The sequence below is a fragment of the Leopardus geoffroyi genome, chromosome C1, assembly GCF_018350155.1.
Source record: "Leopardus geoffroyi isolate Oge1 chromosome C1, O.geoffroyi_Oge1_pat1.0, whole genome shotgun sequence".
NCBI classification, from domain to species: Eukaryota; Metazoa; Chordata; class Mammalia; order Carnivora; family Felidae; genus Leopardus; species Leopardus geoffroyi.
The window spans coordinates 135,385,068-135,408,465 of NC_059328.1; the positions used below are offsets into that span (position 1 = coordinate 135,385,068).

The following is a 23,398-nucleotide window of genomic DNA, read 5'->3' on the forward strand; positions in this document are numbered from 1 at the left end:
AGGTCTACTAGTCTTTCCTGGGATTCCTTTTATTTGCATCAGGGCCCAGAAACTCTTTCAAGGCAAAAAGTTTGGGAAATAAGAGTGCCCACCTCATCTAATTGGCTTGTCTCAGGGATCGCGGCCTGGTTGATGCTACATCTTGAATGGTTTCACATATTTTGTCCACATTTTCTTTGCTTCAGAGGGAAAAGCAAATCTAGTTGTTATTTCATATTGGTTGAAAGCAGAAGTCTTCCAACAAATATGTTTAGCTACAGAACCAAAACCAAACCAATGCAGGAATTAGGGTAGCCAAATAGAACATAAAAGGTGTTTGTTCTGGCTATGAAATATAATACAACTGTTGGAGGAAAAGTAAAAGAAATTTGGGAAGTAGAAGAGATTGCCTATTGCCTTTACCATAATAGCTGGTAATATTCAGATACTATTGAAAGATTACAAATCAAACAATAGAAGTATATGCATATTTAAAGAACATATAGGTAAAAAAATGAGAAAAATAATGTTGATTGAAATCAGATGGTAGAGAAAGAGCAATGGATAAGTGGGAACACATTAATTTTATCATCATTTATTACAAAGAATTAATAGATACTAACTCAAAAATTAGTGAACTTAGGGTATCATAGAAAGTCTTAATTATGAAGGTAACCAATAAGAAAAAAAAGAAAACTTTCTTAAACATCAAAAGAACTACACACACACACACACACACACACACACACACAATTTTATAAAAAATAAATAAATAACTACCAGAGGAAGTAGAGAATCTAAAAAACAAATAAAAACAAATAAAAACAGATTTTGCTAATAGGGAAAGCTGCTCCCCCAAAAAGATCCACCACTATCATTACAACCACTGCCATCATTCCACCCCAAAAGAGATACTAAGCTTGCACAATATCACAGGGGAATTCTAGCAAATTTTTAAAGAGCAGAAAAGTCCATTTCTTTTTAAGCTGGTATTAATAGGGGGTGAGGAACTTCAAAATTATTTTATTTTTCTGAAGTAAGTGTAACAAAACCAATGCATAACAAGTAATCTCACTTCTAAATAAATAAATCTTGAATAAAATATTAGCAAACAGAACTTAACAACAAGATATGAAGACAGTAAAACATCATGAACAAGTGATCTTCTTCCTCAACACACAAGCATGGTTCAATATTAGTAAATCAATAAGATTCATCACTTCAACAGCTCTAAAGAGAAAAAGCAATCGCATAATCATGACTAGGCATTTAACAAATTTAACAACTATTCATGATTTTTTAATCCAATAAAATTGTTATTCTTAAAATAGGAATACATAATTTTTTTCACTATAATAAAATATGGTCAGTTCAATTCAAAAGCCAGCCTCATACTTAAGATGAAACTTTAAAGTCAGAAACAAGACAAAATACTTACTGTCACCAGTACTATTTAGCATTGTGCTGCAGGAACCAGATGACAGAATTAGACAGGAGAAAAAAAAAATTGAAAGGAAAAAAAAATGGGAAAGAAATAAGTAAATTTTTTAAAAAGGAAAATAAATGAACATATCAGTATTTGTGGTCAAGATTAGAAAGCTTAAGACCATCAACCAAAACCCTATCTCTCACAAAGAATTAGAGAATTTGGTAAGCTTACAGACTACAAAATTAGTATGTTTTTAAATTATTAAAATACTAAAAATATTATGTTTTGTGATATATATGTGTATATATACATACTATATATATATGTATATACACATATACATATATATGGCAAGCATTTAAGAAAAGATTGCATAAGCAGTAGTACATACATATATAGGTAAAATTTCTAAGAATAAATTTAAGAAATGGGTAAGAACTCTAAGAAGAAAATGTCAAAGTGTTACTGGAAGAATCCCAAAGATGACTCGAATAAATGAAAAGCAGTACCACTACTTCAGATAGGAAGAGTTAACATAAATAGACATCAATTCTCTTTGAGTCTGTTTATCACAATTTTTAAAAGGTTGTTTTTGCTTCTTTTAAACTGGACAAACGGATCCTAATTTCCATAGCTAAAGACAAGGAGAAAACAACAGTCAAGAAAATTCTGTTGGAAGTGAAGATGGGGAGGGATGATTAATTGGAAGTGGAGATGGAGATTAACCTCACCAGATATTAAAAAAATACTTTAAAATCTCAAAAAATAGCACCAAATAACAATGATCCAAACATAACACGGACCAATGGGAAAGAAGAGCAGATCCAGAAATAGAATCCATACAAGGAGTTAGCATGTGATAAAGGTAACCTCTCAAAACAAAGACGAACAAACTAATTGGTGTTGAATCAGCTTGGGAGGCATCTGGAGAAAAAAATAAACTGGAATCCAGACCAGCATGCACCAGAACAAATTTCAAAGGATCCAAATGTTTCGTGTAAAAAATGTAACTACCGAAGTACTAAACTGCTGAATGAGCCCTTATAAAATCACTTCCCCGCAGGTCACAGCTTGCTATCCAATGGAAATAAGTGATACATAATTTACAGTAAATGTAAGTGATATATAATTTAACATTTTCTAGTAGCCACTAAAATTTTCTACTAGCCATTAAAAAAAGGAAAATGAAGATGAAATCGGTTCTAGTAATATATTTTATTTAACTCAATACATCTAAAATATTATCAGCATATAATTGGTATAAAAAATACGGAAAATTGCATTATTTATTCGAACTAAACATTTTTAACTCAGGGTGTATTTTACAGTTATAGCTTATCTCAAGTCAGAACAGCCACAGTTCACAGACTCTACAGCCACATGTGGCTGGTGACTACCAAACCAATCACCAGTCTTAGGAAGTGCAGTCTGAGCTCCACAAATGCAGGGTATATGGCTCGTTTGTTCACCTTGGTTTACCCAGTGCTTGTATAGTGCCTGGCATATATTTTTGTGAGACCAAGAAAATAAGGAACGAAGAGTAAAAATGTGTTCTGTTTGAGAATCAAAGGCATCGATACGGCGGGGGGGGGGGGGGGGGGGTTCGGCGGGAATCATGTGTTACATTAGAGGTCTTGGGTTCAAGTCTTGACTCTAAAATTTCCTAATGGGTAACCCGAGCACAGCACAACTTTTCTGAACCTGGTATATAACAGGAGATTGTTCATACTTACCTGCTAGGAGGAACAGATGAAATCCTGTAGAAATAAGTACATTTAAAAACACCATCTATCATTAAGGTAAAGAGCTCTGTCTCTGTGATCACTGCTTCCAGAAGATACAACCTTCCTGCTTTTATGACTGTCACCGTCTATCCCCTACCCATGGATGTGCAGGTTAAAATTGTGCAGCATGTTGGTCCATATTCTATCCCTGGAAGACTATTATTTTGATTTGTAAATTTGTGTTCAATGCCTCACTCCATATCTCAGCTGGCTACAGACAGAAGCCTCTCTGCCTTCGCTTGACAAGGAGAGGATTTCCTGAGGTGTCTCACACCCTTGTATCCTGCTGGGCTCCGTCCGGTTTGGAGCACCTAACTCACTAGTCACCCTGTGATGTAGGTTAGGAACTGGGTACAACAGAAGCCAGAAAAGGAAGTGGACCTGAAATCCTAAGATGTGCCTCAGAAAAATGTAGAGACTAAAAGGGGCTGGACAAAGAGATGAGCCCATGGAAGGCGAAAGAAAAAGAGTCAACAAGGAGCTTCTGATCAGGAAGTTGGATCCAATTTTGCTGCATTTTCAGCGATGACTTGGGTCACCAGAAGGTTAGTATTCCATTCATCTCGCTCCCTGATCCCTAATTAGTAACTCCTGGCTGCTCGGTAAAAAGGAGGAAGAGTCAGAGGAACACGTTATCTCCCCACAAAGCTTCCCTGATTACTTAAGTCATCAAAGCTGGCATTTTGAGTAAGTGAATTAGAAAAACAGAGATACATACAGTCAGTCTTTCAGATTACCCTCAACCAGCCAGAGTGGCTGAGCTAAAAGCCTCCTAGATTGAGGTCACTTGGACAGCAAGAGTATCAGTGTGACTTCTGAGTGAAACAATCTTCCAATTGTCAGATAATGCACTATATTTCTTTGTAAATATAGAGGAGAAAGAGCACAAGCCAGGAAACCTTGGTTTTTCGTCTGCCTGCCCCTTAAAAGTGGCCTATCTTTGCACAATAACTTAATCTCTCCCAGCACATTTCCAATATATGTTAGGTGAATATAATTATGCCTTGCTTACCTAACAGTTTCAAGAATATTCACTGCTACTTTACTTAGGTTTTGCTATCACACACAATGGTTATGGGAGGCTGGTATGTTACTATTAGAGTGATTTCTGGCATGGTCTATAAAATACACCAATGCTGGGGAACTTTCTGAAGATACTGGGGTAGGTGTTCTGTGAAAGAGTTGTATTATAATACACATGTGATTTTATTATAGAGTTGGCATGCATTCTAGCACATTTTGTTCAAAACCTCTAAATAATGTCACGTGACTTGATTTCCTACCGTGGTTTCAATATCTTTCCCACAGCAGGTACATGATGTAATTGAGCTGAGTGTTCCTAAGAGTAAGTTATAGTAGAAAAGTGAGACATCCCTTTACTCCACACATGTACAAGCACAGATGGAGATGGCTCAAAACATCTTCATGATCTGGGGGCTAGGACACTTGTCCTGCCTCCAAGGTGAAATAGTCCTGACACAAAGAGAGACTAGAGAAAGGGCTAAGATTCATTAGACAAGAATTACTGACAGAACTCAGGGAGCACAGTTAGGCAACAGCCACTTAGTTTTCTACATATATTGCTTAGAAAGAAGCTAATCTTTAAGAGATAAGGGTCCCAGTGCTGTTTATGCCACTTGCACACAAGTTTCTTCCTGGATTAAACTCATAAGAAGGATTTAGTATTTAAGTTTCCTATGAAGGGGGTCTTTGTTCCCCCTAAGGCCTTAAGAATCATTTTAAAGAGAGAAGAAAAGAATGATATGCAATTTTGTAGTTCTTTATTATAAAGTGGGGCCCCTGTGTTTCTCCAGAAAAATAATTTCTCTTACTGTTCTCATTCACAAAAACGAAGCATTCCCAGTGTCTGACTAAAGCAGCATAAAGTTAGGAATATTGCTCAGTGGATTTATGCCTGTGAAGATGAAAACATACAATGGAACAAAGAGAAAAAAAAAAAAAGATAATCTTAAGGCCACAGATAACTGACCATATCTAAGTCAGAATTCCAAGGGAAGCCAAAAATGAACTGGAAGCTCACTGTTTGTTTCCGTTTTATTTTACTTTTTTTTTTTTTTGTCTCCAGTTAGAAGATATGCAATTTGATTGATGGTATTTTTTCCACATTGGTGACATTTTAAATAGAAACCAAGATTTTTTGGGGGTGGTTGTAATAGCTCGATGAAATCTTTAACATGTGCCAAAATGTTTCATTAATGTAAGTCAGCCAAATAATCCTCTTGCGTTGTAAAAATATTTTCTAAAAAATGCTTTCTGAACTGTTAAGGAATTAGAGGACTCAGGGTTTAGCTACAAATACATGGGTTATATTGACTAATGTTGTACCTGTATTTCTTCAAAGCAAACCATGAAGATGATGTGATTCTGATGAAGTTAGATACGAAGCTGTCAACTTTTTTATGTCAAATAATTACTAGTTTTAAATTTAGATGGCTATCAGCAATCTGAGATTCAACCAAGTTGCCGTGTTTCTCATTCAAAACAACTGCTTGCCCTTGTTAAAAGCCATGAAGTTGCTACCATTAGCTTTATTATATTATATATTTAGGTCACGATGGCCAATGTCCAGTACAGACATTGTTCTTGGTAAAAAGAAATACTTTTACTCTGTACATTGGTTTTTCTAGTTGAAGTCAACAGCCAGTTCATGTTTGATTAGTGATAACAATAAAGAAGTGTGTTACTTAAAAGTAGGAAAACTGCCTTTCAGTCAACTGAAAATTGCATATTTAACATTAAAGCAGAAAAGTATAGTGATGCACTGAAGGTGAAAAACGGGGGAAACGTAACTAAATTACAGGGAAATTTCCATAACAGATTCACTAGTAATGCTGATTTAATAACGATTTCCTGTCATGAACTATATTTATCATATGCTGCCTCTCTGACATGACACTGTATTTAATGTTTTTGAGGGCCATGTTTTTAATCAGATTAAACTCAAGGAAACCGATAGGTATCTGTTTGGCTCTTAGCTTGAGCTTCTGTTTCTTATTTAGTCACAAGACTATTCTTTCTGGAATCTTTATAAACACATTTGCTGGGATTGCCACAAGAGTGCAGCTTATGTTGTGAGGTCAGGAAAAATGTGTGCCAGTGGTTTTCATGATCTATGCACAGAGCGCGTTGCAGAATCGTTTAATAAATTAAAGACAACTAATGCAAAATGTGTTCCTTTCCCCCATGGGATTAAGCATCTAAAAATACAATTTATTTTTATTTTCAAAAAAATAGTTTCTTAGAAACTAAGTAACCAAGAAGAATGTTCAAAGAAAAGTTGGTACAATATTATTCATTATTCAAATGTATTTACATAAAGCTAAAATCTCCATTAATAAGCTTAATGTTCTTGAAGCTAATTTACCTAATAAGCAATAATAATTTTAATAATCTATGTAACAGCTACGATAGTACCTAAAATGCAACATTCCAATATCATCAGTGAGCACACTGCATTGAATACTTGAAAGAGTTCAGGAGGACAAATTTTTCCTCTTTTAAATTCAGACACTTTGAAAAAAGTGCTCCCTGGGTCAAGATTTCCCATGGCAGATATTCTAGTAACAATCCAATAGTGCCAAACTGTGCATTAAATCGGGATTAATTCATATATCAAAGTAAGATCAGTGTTAAAAGTAGAAATTAGCAAAGAAAGTATAAGATAATTAAAAAGGAAGTAAAGGCTGGCCTTGAACACTCCAGTCCTCATCACATGAAAACCGTTCTCAGGCTTAAATGGCTGCCTGATACACGCAACATGCAAAACCACTTTAGTGTAGATAGAATAATATATTAGTTTCTCCTCCACATAAGTTGCCTACTTTTTCATAATAGAAATAATTATACAATAATTTCCTCAGTAAGTACCTGTGGCTTTGAAGGTTCCTCTTTAGAATATCTTAAAACTGCTGTAGGGCATGCACGAAAGACACTTGATTAGCTGGTAGGATGTAATCAAGTGAACTGGCACTAAACTAAAAACTACTGAGAAGCACCCGCAGCATGTTATCAGGTACATTTTCACAAAGTATACATTATATGGGAAAAAAGAATAAATATTCTTCAATTATCTGTAACAAGAATAGGAAATCTTTGAGGCTATTATCAATTACCAGTTAACAGGATTTCTGCTGAAGTTTTTCTTATAGGCATATAACACCATATCTGAGTGTAAGAAGTCTAAGAAAAATTAAAGTCAATGTTATTAATGAGATTCATTTTAATACCTCTATGGTTATATATAGATTCAGTCTACATGCTTTTTGCTTAATATTGATAAAATATTTCATGAACAATTTACAGGTTGGGCTTCAGGTGAGCAGAAATAAATACACTATTTATAAGCACAAGATATACTTTTAAACCAACTTTTAAAATTTCACTGGATCTTTCAACATTTGTTTGAAATCCTTACAAGATATTCATCTATTTGTGGCATCATATAGGTCTGTCTCCCCATCTGTCTATGTTTTTCATGAAGACTAGTATCTGGTACATATTTTTTTTCTTCCCCACTTTAGTAACTATTCATTGGCCCACTACTATGCCAATTCTGTAGGAGTTGTCCGACAGCTTTTATCAACCACTTTTTAATAAAATACAAGCTTTCTTTTATAGGACAAGGGGGCACGTAATCAATGTATTTAATTTAATTTTGACTAAATTTAACTCTGTATGGTTAGAAAATTAATGCCATCAAAACCTATTATTGTCACAATAAATAATTACACTGGCAGCATGATGTAACTAAAATCTAGAAGACTGAATTTTCTAAGAGTAACATATATATGGTTATTCATCAAAGCCCTTCAGTGCTATCTTCCCCAAAGTAGCCTTCTTCTGTTACATAACCAGACCTGTAAAGAAATTCACATCTTGCATGTATGGACATTGCAAGGAATGCTTTTTTTATAGGATATCCTGGCAACATCTCCCCACCCCCACCCCAACCCCCACCCCTGACCTGGTAGCCTGACTGCAGCACAAACTCATCTGGTTTGACTAAAATCATCAAATCATTGCATTATTTGGCAGTGGTTTCTTCATACGTGGCGCTTAGAGCTCATTGAAGCTCAAACAGTACAGGAAATGCAAATCATGCAAACCACCCTCATGATGGCGACGTACAGTGGCGTGATTGAGCGGCAGTACGCATGGCTCGTGGGCTGACCACATGAAAGGAGCCATTTAAAGACCAGATGAGCGAAAGCTGGGCTAAGTTAGAGAGTATGTGTGAGCTTCAAAGCTGGCAGAATAGCATCCTTATTTAAAATAGAAGGGGTTTTTATTATTATTTTTTATTAATAACACCTGCCCCAGTTCTGTGCATTGAAGGAAGTATGTGGACTTAGAGCGAACATGCACCATACTGCATAATGTGGACCAATCTTGCTTTTTTAATTCCTAGGTATGGTACAAGGGCCGAGTACTTTCCATCACTTTTTCACAGGATTTTCTACAAGTGTTAACAATTACTGGGAATGTTTTCTTTCAGTGAACTTAAAGAAAAAAAGATAATCCAGCAATGCCCTACACTATTTGCTCATAATTCCTAAAGTGTTGGTTTAATTACCACATATTAATAAAATTAGTTTCTCCAACAAAAAATAGGTAACTCTAATTCTCAGGAATTCTTCAACAAAAGCGCCTTAGTAGCAATTCAGAATTTGTTAGTAAGAAGGGTTTTGTTTTGTTTTGTTTTTAATTTTTTTAACGTTTACTTATTTTTGAGAGGGAGAGAGACAGAGCATGAGCAGAGGAGGGGCAGAGAGAGGGAGGCACAGAATCAGAAGCAGGCTCCAAGGTCTGAGCTGTCAGCCACAGAGCCTGACACAGGGCTTGAACCCACAAACCGCAAGATCATTACCTGAGCCGAAGTCAGATGTTCAACCGACAGAGCCACCCAGGTGTGCCTGGAACTAATTATTTTTTAGATGTTTCTAACTTACAAACAAGTAAAGAAAATGTGACTCTTAAGAGAATAAATGTTATAACTCAAAACATTCAATTTTATATGGTTGTTTAGCATCTTAAATTATTTCCCAAAGCCCTGCATAACAGATATCTGTTATTTCACTGGCATACAGACTTAAAAGGCAGCAGGAAATCCATTAAAGCCCTGGCCTCTTAACCCTTCATACCTATAGCTAGAACCTTAAATGAATGAAGGAGCAACTTAGAAGTTTAAATAAAGTAGGGAAAAGGCTAAGGCTTCTGCCTAGGAATCAGAAGACCTACACATACATAACCATGTGGACTAATCATTCTCTAACACAGCTTTCTCATACATACAAGAGGTGATATCACCATCTTTTCTGACTGCTTCATAGTTTCATTTGAAAGGGGGTGGCACAGTATGTGAGAAAGTATAAAACGGGATAATACAGTATGTGAGAAAACTGTACAGTGCTATCCAAATGTAAAGAAACACTGTACTTTTTGTGTGCCACTTACATCATGCCAGGTACCACGTTAGGGCCCTGACATACATTATTTCATTTGACTTAATTTCATTTGCACACTATTCTGCAAGATAGGTTTTATCAGTCCCACTTTTAGAGGCAAGAAAATTGAGGCTCTGAAAAGTTAAGCTATTTCTCCAAACTCTTAGGGCTAATAAATAACACTGAAGGTAAATACACTAGGCTATACATGGATCTGTATTGATTGATATGTTTCATAATTATCCACTGGGGGTCTGTATAACTCTTGATAGTCATCTTTTTAAAAAGAAATCCAATGCTAACACCCTAACAAAGTAGAAGTAAGTAATATAGAATTTCTCTAACTTTTCCATCCAACACAGCGGCTAGAAAGCTTGGATGCTTGGTATTTTGAACCGGCCCATCTTCATCTATTGTGTCCACTTCTTTCTTAATCCTTGACACAGGCAGTGGCTACCCTGTTTGACAACTGAAAAGAGGGCTAATAACCATAATTGCCTTTGAAGTCCCCAGAGCCACTGCCTTAAAATTGTAAACGTCCATTGGTGTTAAGAAACTCTCATCGAATGCAAGAGGAAGGCTTAAGGACTTTCTGGTTGCCGACTGTTGTCCTTTCCAAGTCAACGAGAGCCACTTGTATGTACAACCACTGACAAGCAAGGCTTAATTAATTATTTTGTTTTGTTTTGTTTTTAGATAGCTTGTAAAAGCCTATGGAAGAAGAAGTTAGATTACATTTTTAAACTAACACAAAATAGAAACTTATAACTGCTTATAACTGCCTTTATCAAAAGGGAAGGCTACAGACATAAGAAAGGCAGTCTGTAGAAAACAGCATACAGTTATATGCAAGTGGCACGCAGGCAATCTGATTTTGTCAGAGCAAACAGTAAGTGAAGAGAAGTCACGCACTGAACGTACTCAACAGGAAGTACTCAAATGAGACATGACAGTCATTCACAGCTAGAAAATCCATCAACTAGCTGAAGCCATGCCAGAACCCAGAAGAGGATGGATCAATACAGTAGGTAGGAATACTAAACTAGTCCTTTTTCTCTCAATCTTGGAAGGCATTAAGGATCCTACTGGAGACACAAAACTTTGATCCATCCAGAGGAAGTCTGATGCATGAATATTATGCTGTAATCTGAAGGTCGAAGATTTGTAAGCTACCGTTTACATCATGTCCTGTTTTATGGGAAACAGATATAAAAACCAGGCACTGAGGAGCTACAGATTCAAGGAATTTCAAAGATTGTGACTGCAGTGGTTGGAAATCTCACCTTGTGAAATACACTTAAAGTTACATTCTCAGAGGAAAAGTACTGATGTGGACTGAGCAAACGAGTGGCTCTGAAAAAAAAATTGAAATTTCCAGGTAAGACCAAACTAATAAGTGAATTTGTGTGGGTTTTGTTTTCGTTTTGTTTTGAGTTCATTCCTCTTCAAATTCCCCATGACAATTCTCAACAATCCCACTCTCAGACTTTCCAGATGGAAAACGAACCCAATCTGCTTTTCGTGGTGTTTGAGCCCGTTTTCGTCCATTTGCCTTCAGTGGCAAGAGAACAATATTGCTGATTAATTAAATCACCTCTTATCTCGGGGCACCTGGGTGGCTTAGTTGGTTGGCTCAAGTCATGATCTCACTGTGAGTTCAAGCCCCACGTCAGGCTCTGTGCTGATAGCTCAGAGCCTGAAGCCCGATTCGGATTCTGTGTTTCCCTCTCTCTCTCTGCCCCTCCCCTGCTCATGCTCTGTCTCTCTCTGTCTCAAAAATAAAACATTAAAAAAAAAATCCCTTATCTTTGCCTTTAAATTATTTCACATTCTTTCAGTACTTATTTTGAAGCATGTTATTGATTTTTATCAGTGTGTTCTAGGTGCTACCAAATTTGCTTCATTAGATTCAAATTATAGAATTCAATACTAAACACTCAGGACCCACCCAGAAATGTCATCACCTACCCCTGGTTTTCGACAACTCACTTAACCTTTTCAGACCTCTGCTTTCTCAGCTGTAAAGTAACAGCTTGATTAGACGAGCTCTGAAGTCCTAACTATGTTAATATCTGTCATATCATCTCAATGTCAGGAATTAATATCTAAAAACACTAATTAGTAAGAAAAAAAGATTTATCACAAAGACTCTATGATAGCACTTAAATAATAAAAATTTTGTTCATACCATCCAGTGGACAGTATCTATGTGATTATAGTCCAATCACTCAAACTTTTTTGTTGTTTTACCAATGAACTAAAGATGACACATAATCTTTCACATGGAAAGCATGGGCTATATGATTTTTTACTGTTTCTTCTAGTTCTAGAAGTAATGACTATATTACGGCTTACTGAATGTATATGATGGTACCAGGCAGTCCTTTAACAAAAATTTACTGAAAGCCTAGCAAGCAATAGGCACCAAATAACACTTTGAATTCAAGGATGATAGTGTAGTGGATTGAATTCTGTCCCCGAAAAAGATACATTCAGGTCTTAACCCTTGGCACTTGTAAATACGACCTTATTTGGATGGTCTCTGCCAATGTAACCAAGTTACGATGAGGTCATGCGAGATTAGTGTGGACTCCATATCCAGTGACTTCTGTCCTTATAAAAAGAGGAAGGGATACAAAGAGATACAGAGAAGAAGGTCATGTGCCAACAGAGTCAGAGATTGGAGTGATGCAGCAATACTCCAAGAAATGCCAAGGACTGCAGAAGCTAGGCAGAGTCAAGGAAGGATTCTTCCCCAGAGCCTCTGGAGGAAGCATCATCTTACCAACACTTGATTTTAGACTTTTAGCATCCAGAATTGTGCGAGAATAAATCACGTTGTTGCAGAGGCCTCGGGAAACTAATACAGATGGTCACACTGGTGTAATAAGAGATAGCCAGGCAAATTACACAGTTATCAAAAGAATTCCTAGGAATATGTTGTTTTAGTAAAACCAAAATACTGGCAACACCTAATATTGTTATAGTGTAAGCTTTCACGACACTGTAAAGTAATGCCTTCAAATGAGATACACTATAGGCTACTATTTTAACCAACTCTACCACTAATTTGCTTTTTGAAAACAGACAAACCATTTGGCTTCCGAACATCAGTTTCCTTTCCTAGCAAGTAAGATTTGACACACTAATATACCATGCAAGAGTACAAAGAAAACTAATGACATTATGCTGAATACTTTGGCAAATGGTAAATGTAATAACTTTACATATATGTACACATATATAGATAGATAGATAGATAGATAGATGATAGATAGATAGATAGATGATTTAGGGATAGATAAAGTGTGGATTGAGACCAGGAGTTATAAACTTTGCGATACTGCAAGAAATTTTTACATCTTGTTTCTGTCCCATCCACAGACCAAGCAAAACCAACTATTCAAAAATAATAATAATAATCTGAATATTTAAGTCACTCAATTCATGAAAAAAAGTATAAAACAGCAGCATTCCTTAAAAAACGTGCGTTCTGATTAAAAAATAATTAAAATTAATAATATAAAACAGCAATCTGTCCAATTAGTGTTTTCTTTAATTAGCTAGAATATTTAACTTCTTCAATAGGCTTTTATGTGGACAGAATGTTTCATACTACTATGATTATCTCTTAAAAGTAACAAAACAAAAAGAAAGGAAATACCCAGCAAGTGAAACAAAGCTAATAGAATTACTGAGTTATATTTATAATTATAATCTTGAACTGGTGAAGATAAAATGTAATAGATAATGCTATTATTTGTACTAAGCCCAGATAGTATACTTTAGACCTCCATTCTCAACCCTGGTTGCATACTATACTTAAATACAAATGTTGCTGCCCAGGGCCCATGCACGGCAGCATAGGCTTTCTTCTGTACAACTCCAGAGAGCACCATTTTTATAATGCAACAAAACCTATATGTTATAGGTAAAAACTAAGTGAATACAAAGCATCAAAGATACTAAATGAGCCACTAAATCAACACTGCTCAAATAAGAAGCATCATACTTCAGCTCTGCGGACAAAAGGCAGTTTGTGTTGGGCAACCCTTCATACACAGCATAACGAGCATGCTCTGGACTCCGGGGGATTGTCCTCTCTTTTCCTTATTACATAATATGGTCCTAGCTATGGTAAATGTAGTATTTTAAGGTCAGAAACATTTAACAACATAAAGGAATTACTTAGGATTTTTAACAGGGTAATAATAGTATTTCAGTTATGTTTTTTAAGAAAGGTCATCTTTTAGAGATACCCAGTGAAATATGTAGAGCTACGAATGAAATGTATGCAATTTGCTTCAAAATAATCTGCACTGTAAAGCAGCTACGCAGAGGTTTATTTGTTGTTTTGTTTTCCAAACTTTTATTTAAATTCTAGTTAGTTAACACATGGTGCAATATTGGTTTTAGGAGTAGAAGTCAGTGATTCATTACTTACATACAACACCCAGTGCTCATCATAACAAGTTAGACAGAGTTTAAATAGAACAAGATTGGGCATGTATGCATAACTGTTACAGGGTTAAAAAAAAGTTATCATCTATTTCCTTTATTTTGTATATGTTTAAATTTTTCTGGGGGCTCCTGGGTGGCTCAGTTAGTTAAGCAGCCAATTCTTGATTTCAGCTCAGGTCATGATGTCATGGTTCATGAGATTGAGCCCCACATCAGACTCTTTGTGGACAGCACAAAGCCTGCTTGGGATTCTCTCTCTCTCTCTCTCTCTCTCTCTCTCTCTCTCTCTGCCTCTCCCCATTCACACACACACACACACACACACACACACACACACACACACTCTCTCTCTCTCTCTCTCTCTCTCAGAACAAATAAAATAAACATTATTTTTTTTCTGTAATGTGGCCATTATTCCCCATCAAACATAGGAAACCCAGTGTGCCTATGGTAAGCAAGTTATCTTAAACAAAATAGAGACTATACTTAAGACGGATAGGACCATCCCAAGGTAAGGAGCAGGCGGTCATTCTTTGAACCATATGTGTAAGAATTTATTTGTTGGAAAAATAACTAGCAGTGACTGAAATCTTTTGACAACTGAATCAAGGTGATACCAAGATACTATTACTCATGAAAATTGTTGGGGGTGACTGAAGCAAAGGAAATCAAAAGGTACCTTTTATAAGAGACCAAACATAAATGAATAGAATCATATCTAAAAAGTATCATTCTAGGGACTTTATCTTAGGTAAAATAATTCAATAAGGTACTAATAATCACTGATGCTTTAAGAAGAACTAGCCCAGGCTTTTTGAAGACCAAGAAACAGGGGCAGAAGTTATCTCAAATAAAATGAAGTTTCCCATAAAAGCGGAGACAAGAACCAGAAAGCTGTCTAGAGGAGGTCTGGGGACCAGCTGTTCTCTGTAAACCTCCTTCACACAGGATACAAGCTATCTTTCTCATGGCGTCTCCTCTCTCTGTGCACCTGTTTCCTTTTCCCTACTCTACTTCTGCTTACTGATAGTTTCTGCTCTCTTATAACTTCAGTTGGCATATGACCTATTATGGACTCTCTAGGTCCTGCCTCAGGAGCCTTATCCTACAAATCCTGCCATTGACTGCCCCAGTTTATCTATATTTCTTCATTCAAATTCCCAAGAAAAGAATCCAACTGGCTTAAATGATTCTTTTCTCAGAAGGACATGTCACACTTTACCTGCCTACCTGTGATGTGGCTATTTCTGGGTAACAAGCCATCTCATCCTCAGTCAGCTACAGCCATGAGGATCAGGTCAGATACACACATGGCTGCTTAAGAGTGTCTTCTTCAGCAGCACCATATCAGAGAAAGCGCTACAACTGGGCGTCTAGTTCAGGATGGGGATGCAGTGACAACAGGGCAGTGAGGTAGAACACTGTGCCCAAGGTACCAGAAATAGATGAGAAGAAATTTACAAGGGAAAGTTAAATTGGAAGAGAAGGTGTTCCATGGTATCTTGCCCTATGTGGAAAGTGCATCCTCTACAGAAGAGATGAATTCATGGTTAAGTACATACAACTAATAACCTGAGTGTATACTGATAGGTGATGGTTCTTACCAGAGAAAGGCAGCAAAGGCTACCAGCACAAGAGATGTCAGAAGAGAAGTGATGGTGAGTAGCAGTGATGGGCTTGGGCCACTGAGTCATGGAGGACTACATTGGATCCAAATTCTACCACTTAGTTGCTATACAATGTTTGGCAAATAATTAACCCCCTCGGCCTGAGTTTCCTTGTCTATTAAGTGGTGGTAATAATAGTTCAGATCATCGGGTTGTTTTAAGTTTTAAATGAGATCAAACATTTTAAAGTGTTTTATTGGGTTGCTGCAGACAAAATTCTCCAAACCTGGTGATTACTGTAATGCACATTTATATATTTTTTAAAAGTTTTAAGAAAAGATCCAGATAAAATGGTTTATGACAAGACCTAGAACAGTGCTGTTATTTTAAAAGTAGTGGCAAGGAGAAATGACAGCTAGAAACAAAATAATAACTAGCTGGAGAGACCCAACAAGAGGTCAAGAAGCTTTCTGCCCTTCAAGTCAAGGCCATAAGTAATGCCAAAAAAAAAAAAAAAAGAGTATTAAAGGGATCGAAGCAAGAAAGAGTTGAAAGAAGTAAGGGGAAAAAAACAACAGATATTAAACTTGGCATTGACTGATAACATTCCTAATTTATTCCAGTTAAGTGGTAAATAGATGATTATAAAAGGCAGTAAACACAGAACTATAGTACAATAAAACCTTGGTTTGCCAGCATAATTCGCTCTGGAAACATGCTTGCAATCCAAAGCATTTGTATATCAAAGCAAATTTCCCCATAAGTAATAATGGAAACTCAGATGATTCACTGCATCACCCAACAATATTCATACAAACATGATTACTATACTATAATATAATACAGAATAATAAAGAAATACAAAATATAAAGAAATATAAACAAATTAACCTGCACTTATCTTTGAAAACCTTCACGGCTGGTGTGAGAGAGACAAGAGAGAAGGGTTATCATATAGAACGACTTTCACTATCGCTAACAGAATCACTGCTAATCTATTGATTGCCTCAATGGAATCTTTTTTTCTTTCCATGCAACTTTAACAAGGAACCTATCCAATGACACTTGGCTTTTGCCTCCTTTTGAGGATTTCATGGAAATGTGACATTGTGTTGTCACTAAACAGATTCATCACTCACCCTGCTTAAGCCTTATTCAGGTGGTGCTTGTCTACAAAATTTTGCACTATTTCCCACATTTTAAACATCTCCCTAATCTCAGTTGAAGAGAGGGATGTCTCTGCCTTTTTCTTCTTCTCCTATGCAGACAAGATACAGGCGCAGACTTCTTATAAAATCTTGCAATCTTTCAGCCACTGGCATATCCCATTCATACTTCTTGATGATTTCCTTCTTTTAAATTTTTGGGCTTTTTAAATGTTTATTTATTTTTAAGAGAGACACAGAACATGAGCAGGGGAGGAGGAGACAGAAAGGCAGACAGAGAATCCAGGCCCAGCTGTGGACACCTTCCAACATTCTGAAACATCACTGATTTCTGCCAAACACTGTGGCCTGAGAACGAGCATCTGAGCATGAGACACACAATCCCACAGTGAAAGAGAGAGAGAACCACTGGCTCAGTTGTGATCACGTGACATTTGGCATCACGTACTATCCTATTGCAAGACATCACTCGTTTATCAAGTTAAAGTTTATTAGAAATGTTTGCTCGTCTTGGGTAATGCTCGCAGAATAAGTTACTCGCAATCCAAGGTTTTACTGTATATTGAATTAAAATGCAAGGGCTTTCTTTGAGATGGAAAGATACTTAATAGAGAGGAAGGGACAAGAAGATGGTCAAATTGATGACATTTCCAAGAAGTAGACATGCTAAAAATGAAGTTTTTAGTGATGTGAAGGAGTATGGTAATTAACTGAAATACAAGGCATGAATTAGGAAGGTATCCTACCATTACATGGTTGAAAATGCTTGAAAGGGCTACAAAAGTCAAGCAATACTCCCTGAAAAAACAGTGAGATACTATTTCTACAAAGTAGACCATGTAAATTGGTACCACTGCCAAGTTAAAAGGTAAACCTCTGGGAATCATAAGTTATTATTGTTCCTCTACTGTTCTCTCACCATAATCCGTACACTTTCAAAAGAGTCCTGGGTTGTAATACCTTATAGGAAGTCCATGTCTCATGCAACCAGTTTTTCCTCACTGCATTTGTATTCCCTAAATTTTTCTGCCGATGAACTAATAACTGGTAACCTTTTGTGCATATTGCCACTGTATCATAGAAAAGGCAAAATCTTAGTATTTCCATCTTATAGTTCCTGTTTATCACTTCAGATTCTACCTGATGTGCCTCAAACTCATTACACCTAGATCTTTTGCTACTTGGAAAAAATAATCCAAAAAAAAGAAAAGTGAAAACCAGGAAAATAGCTACTTTATTTACTGTACTGCACAGGTAATTATATAACAAGAGATAAGAATTTCTTTAGAGTAAAGCATAATGTTCATGCAAACCTTGAGCAGCTACTATAAGCAGGGAACTGCAATGGATATAACATGAAAGAAAGAAGAGAAAGAATATAGGGAGCATATAACCTTGTAAAACATGTAAATCCACTGCTAAATAGTAAAATCAGCTAGCCTTGTTCTTATGTATCTCTTATCTGTAAATAAATACAACTGAAGAAATATTGCACATAGCAAAAAGTACAGGTCTTTGAAATTTTATTGACTTTCCTTAGTATCATCATTATTTACTCGCTCATCCAACAAATATTCACTGAACACTAAGAATTAGACCTTGGGAACAGTTGTGAAAAAGACAAAGCCTCTGCCCTCAGGGAACTTAGAAATAATAATAAAATATTTCCTGGGCAAATTTATGATGATATTTGTTTCTAAAACTTCAAGGAAAGGGCAATATCATAAGACACCAAAGTAACCCTAAAATATACTTTCGATATTTGCTTTTGAATTTCACTTGTTCAAAAACCCATGAGTTAATTATCTGTTACTTTACAAGTGTTTCTCTTTCCCCACTCATCCATTCACAGACTGGCCACTTCCACACCATTACTAACCCTGTCCAAGTATAACGGAATGGGTAATACTGCTTAGCAGTGACAAAAACTAAAATATCATTAATTCAGCTATATTAATTAATTAATTATTAATTCAGCTATTCAGAATTGTTTGTTACTTAGTGAGCTGGTCTGGTAAAATACTGGAAGTGAAGGGTCAAAGAAATGGATGGATCCAAAGAAATTAGAATGGTCTGGAAGGAGGGAACTGAAAAGCAACATTGTGAGTAGTTGGGAGTGTTTACCTTAGTTTAACTCCTTTACCAGGTAGAAGCAGTAATTTTTTTTAAATGCCTAAAACAAGGAAGTTGAATGAGTGGCTTAGATATCACTGTCTGCAACAGGCAAACATCTCCAATTCTCTTTCAGCACATTATACTTGTAAACCCAAATAGCAAGGGTAAAATGTTTCAGAAATTTTTGAAAGAAATAAGAAGGAAAGCCTATTTCTGCAGGAAAGAAAATGCAAAACTAATATGCCTAAGGTCTCAAAAAAATTTTATCTGTTCATACAAAGCTTTCAACATGTTTAAGTTTTAAAGATATTTTCAAGCTAAATGACTTGTGCTAATTATGGTAGCCACTGACACAGCTGACCTGAAATGGTCATTTCTACTGTGAACAAGAAAGGAAGATTTTATTATGTTTGCTAAAATTTGTATCAACTTCAAGAAAACATATCAGAACATTTATTTCCATTTATCTAATGTTTTGGCAGTTATGATGTTCAACTGTTATTTTTATTAAAATTAATGTAAAACTTCTGCATGTTCAGATATTTACATAATCCTTTTCTTGGGGTTTAAACAAAAGATGATGCCATGTATGTGAATTAACTACATTGTGTTAGAAAGCCACCATCATTTTATCACCGGGATGAGAAGTGCCCATTTCACAGAAAGCCACCAGGTATGGTCAAGTCTCCAGATCCATGAGACAACTGTATACCCTGTTTTCACTGGAAGAACACCTTAGTCATTACTAGACAAGGTGCAATTGAACCACCTTTCATTTTTATCTTTTTCATAAACGAGCATTCTTTCAACACACTTTCAAATCAAGTACCTAACAAAATACCTTATAAAATAAAAGCTGTTACATCAATGTTAGTTGAAGAAAATGAATAAACAGTGAATTATTAACTCACATTTCTAATTATAAAAATATAAATCTGACCACTATTTTAATTCATTATCACTACCCACTATAATATGTAATTGGTCATTGCTATTTAGCTACAATTCAAAATTGATACCAGAACTACAATAAACTAGAGACCAAAACTCCGCAAAAAATATCTCCTCTACCATTTCTTCCCATTCTATCTCTATAAACAATCTGATGGAAGAACAAATGTAGCAGCATATTGAGGTTTTGGGCCAGATACTCTTTAAACATTACGTTTTTATTAAAGAATTAATTCTGTGTCATCTCTCTTACTCACATTTTAAAATAGATAAACTAGGGGCGCCTGGGTGGCACAGTCGGTTAAGCGTCCGACTTCAGCCAGGTCACGATCTCGCGGTCCGTGAGTTCGAGCCCCGCGTCGGGCTCTGGGCTGATGGCTCAGAGCCTGGAGCTTGTTTCTGATTCTGTGTCTCCCTCTCTCTCTGCCCCTCCCTCGTTCATGCTCTGTCTCTCTCTGTCCCAAAAATAAATAAACGTTGAAAAAAAAATTTTTTTTAAAATAATAAAATAAAATAGATAAACTAAAGGCTAAAGATTAACTGAAAAAAAAAAAAACTCAAAGAAAAAATCAGGCACACAGAAGAACAGTACAAATTCTACCTAAAACTGTTCAAACTTCACAATAATAATCTTACTCTTCAGTTTACGTAATATTCTTGGAACATTATCTCATATGATCCTCATAACAAATCTTGAAGATAAATAGGAAGAATATTATTTTGTGTGTGTTTACCACTTTGCAGGTGAATGTACAGAATAAGAGTGATTTGCCCTTGGGGTGCCTGGGTGGTTCAGTCGGTTGAGCGTCCAACTTCGGCTCATCATGATCTCACAGCTCATGGGGGTTCATGCCCTGTGTCGGGCTCTGTGCTGACAGCTCAGAGCCTGGACCTACTTCAGATTCTGTGTCTCCCTCTCTCTCTGCCCCTAACCCACTCGCATCCTGTCTCTCTCAAAAATAAATAAACACACACAAAAAAAAAAAAAAAAAAAAAAAAAAAAAAGAGTGATTTGCCCTTATAAATGTGAGTGGCTGATCTGGGTCTTGAACTTGACTCCCCTGACTTCTAGACCAGTTCTCTTTCCCTCTCTGTCAGAGCTACTGTGTAACACTATGTCTAATAGGTACAGATGAGAAAATCAAAACCCATCATATGTTCCTAGGAATGCCCAAACACTGAAGGAATTCACATCGTGTGGGCTAATATTTGTGTCAGGATTAGTCAATATCTACGTGCCTAATCTGTGGTTTGAAGTTGCAAACACCACATTAGTCAATAAGATAAAATAAGTAAGAGAACAACTGACACTCCATGTCAATGAAAACTAGAAGTCTTTCTTGGTTGGATGTGCTTATCAGCTGAAAAAATACTGTTTCACAAATTGAAAAGTAAAACAGAAATGTAGATGAATGTTGATGAATACAAACTCATTCTAAATTGAAAACATGGAAATACTGATTCAAATGGCACCATTTCACTATACTCTATTAGAAGACATCAGGTGACTCATGTAGATAAACTGGAGAGAAGGGATTTCCCCTCATCTCTTACATTTTAAAATGTAAAAAAAAAAAAAAAAAAAAAAAGAGTACAATATATTACTTTAGAGATTTCCTAGGTTTTTCCTAACATCTACGACATGTCGAGTTTATAACGACTTATGTCCACATAAAGCTTCAATCCTTAAGTAACAGAAGTATTAACTTCTCTGCTATAATACAAAACAGGTCATAATAGAATATAAATGTCCTGAATTCTCCACATTTTGATACAATCAATAACTTAAAGGTTTATCATCAAAAATGACATTATCCAGTAAAATTCTAAAACATAATAGCTGAGATATATAGATAATGTAATTTCCTTAGTTTCTGGGGCCAGAGATGGCTGAAGGATGCAATAGCAAAAATGAAAACCCTATTCATCAAAACTTTCTTTTTCAGTAACTCTAAAAGGCTGGTTTTCACCGCAGCCTTCTTTCAAATTCAGACATCTAATTAGGAACTGCATTTTTAATACTGGTTAATACATGTAAAACATATGCATGCTGAACATATTAAAAAAAAAAAAACAAAAGTTTTCTGGAAGCTTTTTTCCATGGAAAAAAAAATAAAGAAAACTCAACACTGCTCAAGTGGATCACTTCCATCTGCCAGCATTTTATCTGAAATAAAAGTGATTGAAAAAAGACAAAAATTAAGATCATGTTCCTGAAGCTCTAATGTCTTTCAGGTAGTTCTACTGTAAAATTGCCACTGTTTCTACTTCTTGTGTGTATGTCTATGTATGTGTTTCCTTTTACTTCCCCTAGTTCTAAATATCGAAATCAGACAAAGAAAATAATTACTTACATAAACACCACTTACATCATAAACATTACTCAAATTTCAGAGCAAACATGACCCTTAGTTCTTAACCTCTGCTTCTCCTACTTTTCTTACATTTTTCAAAAAATAATGCAAATAAAATATGAGCATAATTAAATATCTTTGGACACCTGGAAAAAATAAGAATACTGTTGTTAAAATGATTATATAGCTCTATAACCACTCTTTATGAACTACTGAATTACAATCTCTTCATTTCTACCAATTCCAAGTGTCAAGGATTCCTAAACCTTTGTAGCAATGGCACGAAGCTATTGCTTGGTTTCTTGGCAACTATCGTTTTATAAAATGGTATGCATAGAAAAACATTCTTCTCAATAAAAGTGAGTTGATATTTTTCTGTTTTAAAAGTTAAAAATTTCCTTTGAGAAAACTGAAGACACTCAGCAATGCTACAAAATGAAAGCTAAGAATCACTACATCTGAATGAAAACCTCTACATTAAAAATGCTAAACACATACATAAATAAGATAGGCCTTAAATATAATCAGATTTCATGAAATGTTTTTCATTGTATTTAAGCTTATGATGGAGAAAAAAAGAGTGACAAAACCTAGTTCCCATTCTTAGACACTTTCATTTTCTGAAAATCTTGGAACCCACTAAAATAGTTTGTATTACAAATAAATATCTGTATCAAAACTGGATACACAGGGAAACTATGGGCTAAAAATCCCCTATACTTCAGATCTACTCCAATACTGAAAGACAGATTACTAAGTGTGGGGGATTTCCCTCGAAACGTAGCATATGACTGCTTTAGAAAAGCTGATTTAAGTGAACATTGTCTAAATAATACCAAAAGATAAATAAATAAAATAAAAACCTGAAAGAAGGAAGGAAACAAACAACTATGTCCAAGAGAAGAAATTTAATTCAAAGCATAGTGCCTTATTCACATTTTTATTATTTGTGTCTGGCATATAGTATACAATCTTCAAATGCATGCATCATCAGTTCAGACCACTGAGAAAGAGACCGGCTTTTCGGAACTGGATACTAAGTAGGGGAGCAACACGATTTACTCATTCATTTTCACTCTGAGCTCTAA

General features: G+C 35.7%; 1 protein-coding gene across 24 annotated transcripts in view; it reads right to left on the reverse strand.

Moving 5' to 3' along the window:
• The window catches only part of GTDC1 (glycosyltransferase like domain containing 1), a 401,838-nt gene that overhangs the window by 237,460 nt on the left and 140,980 nt on the right, over window positions 1-23,398 (reverse strand). The gene's annotated exons all lie outside the window — the stretch shown is intronic.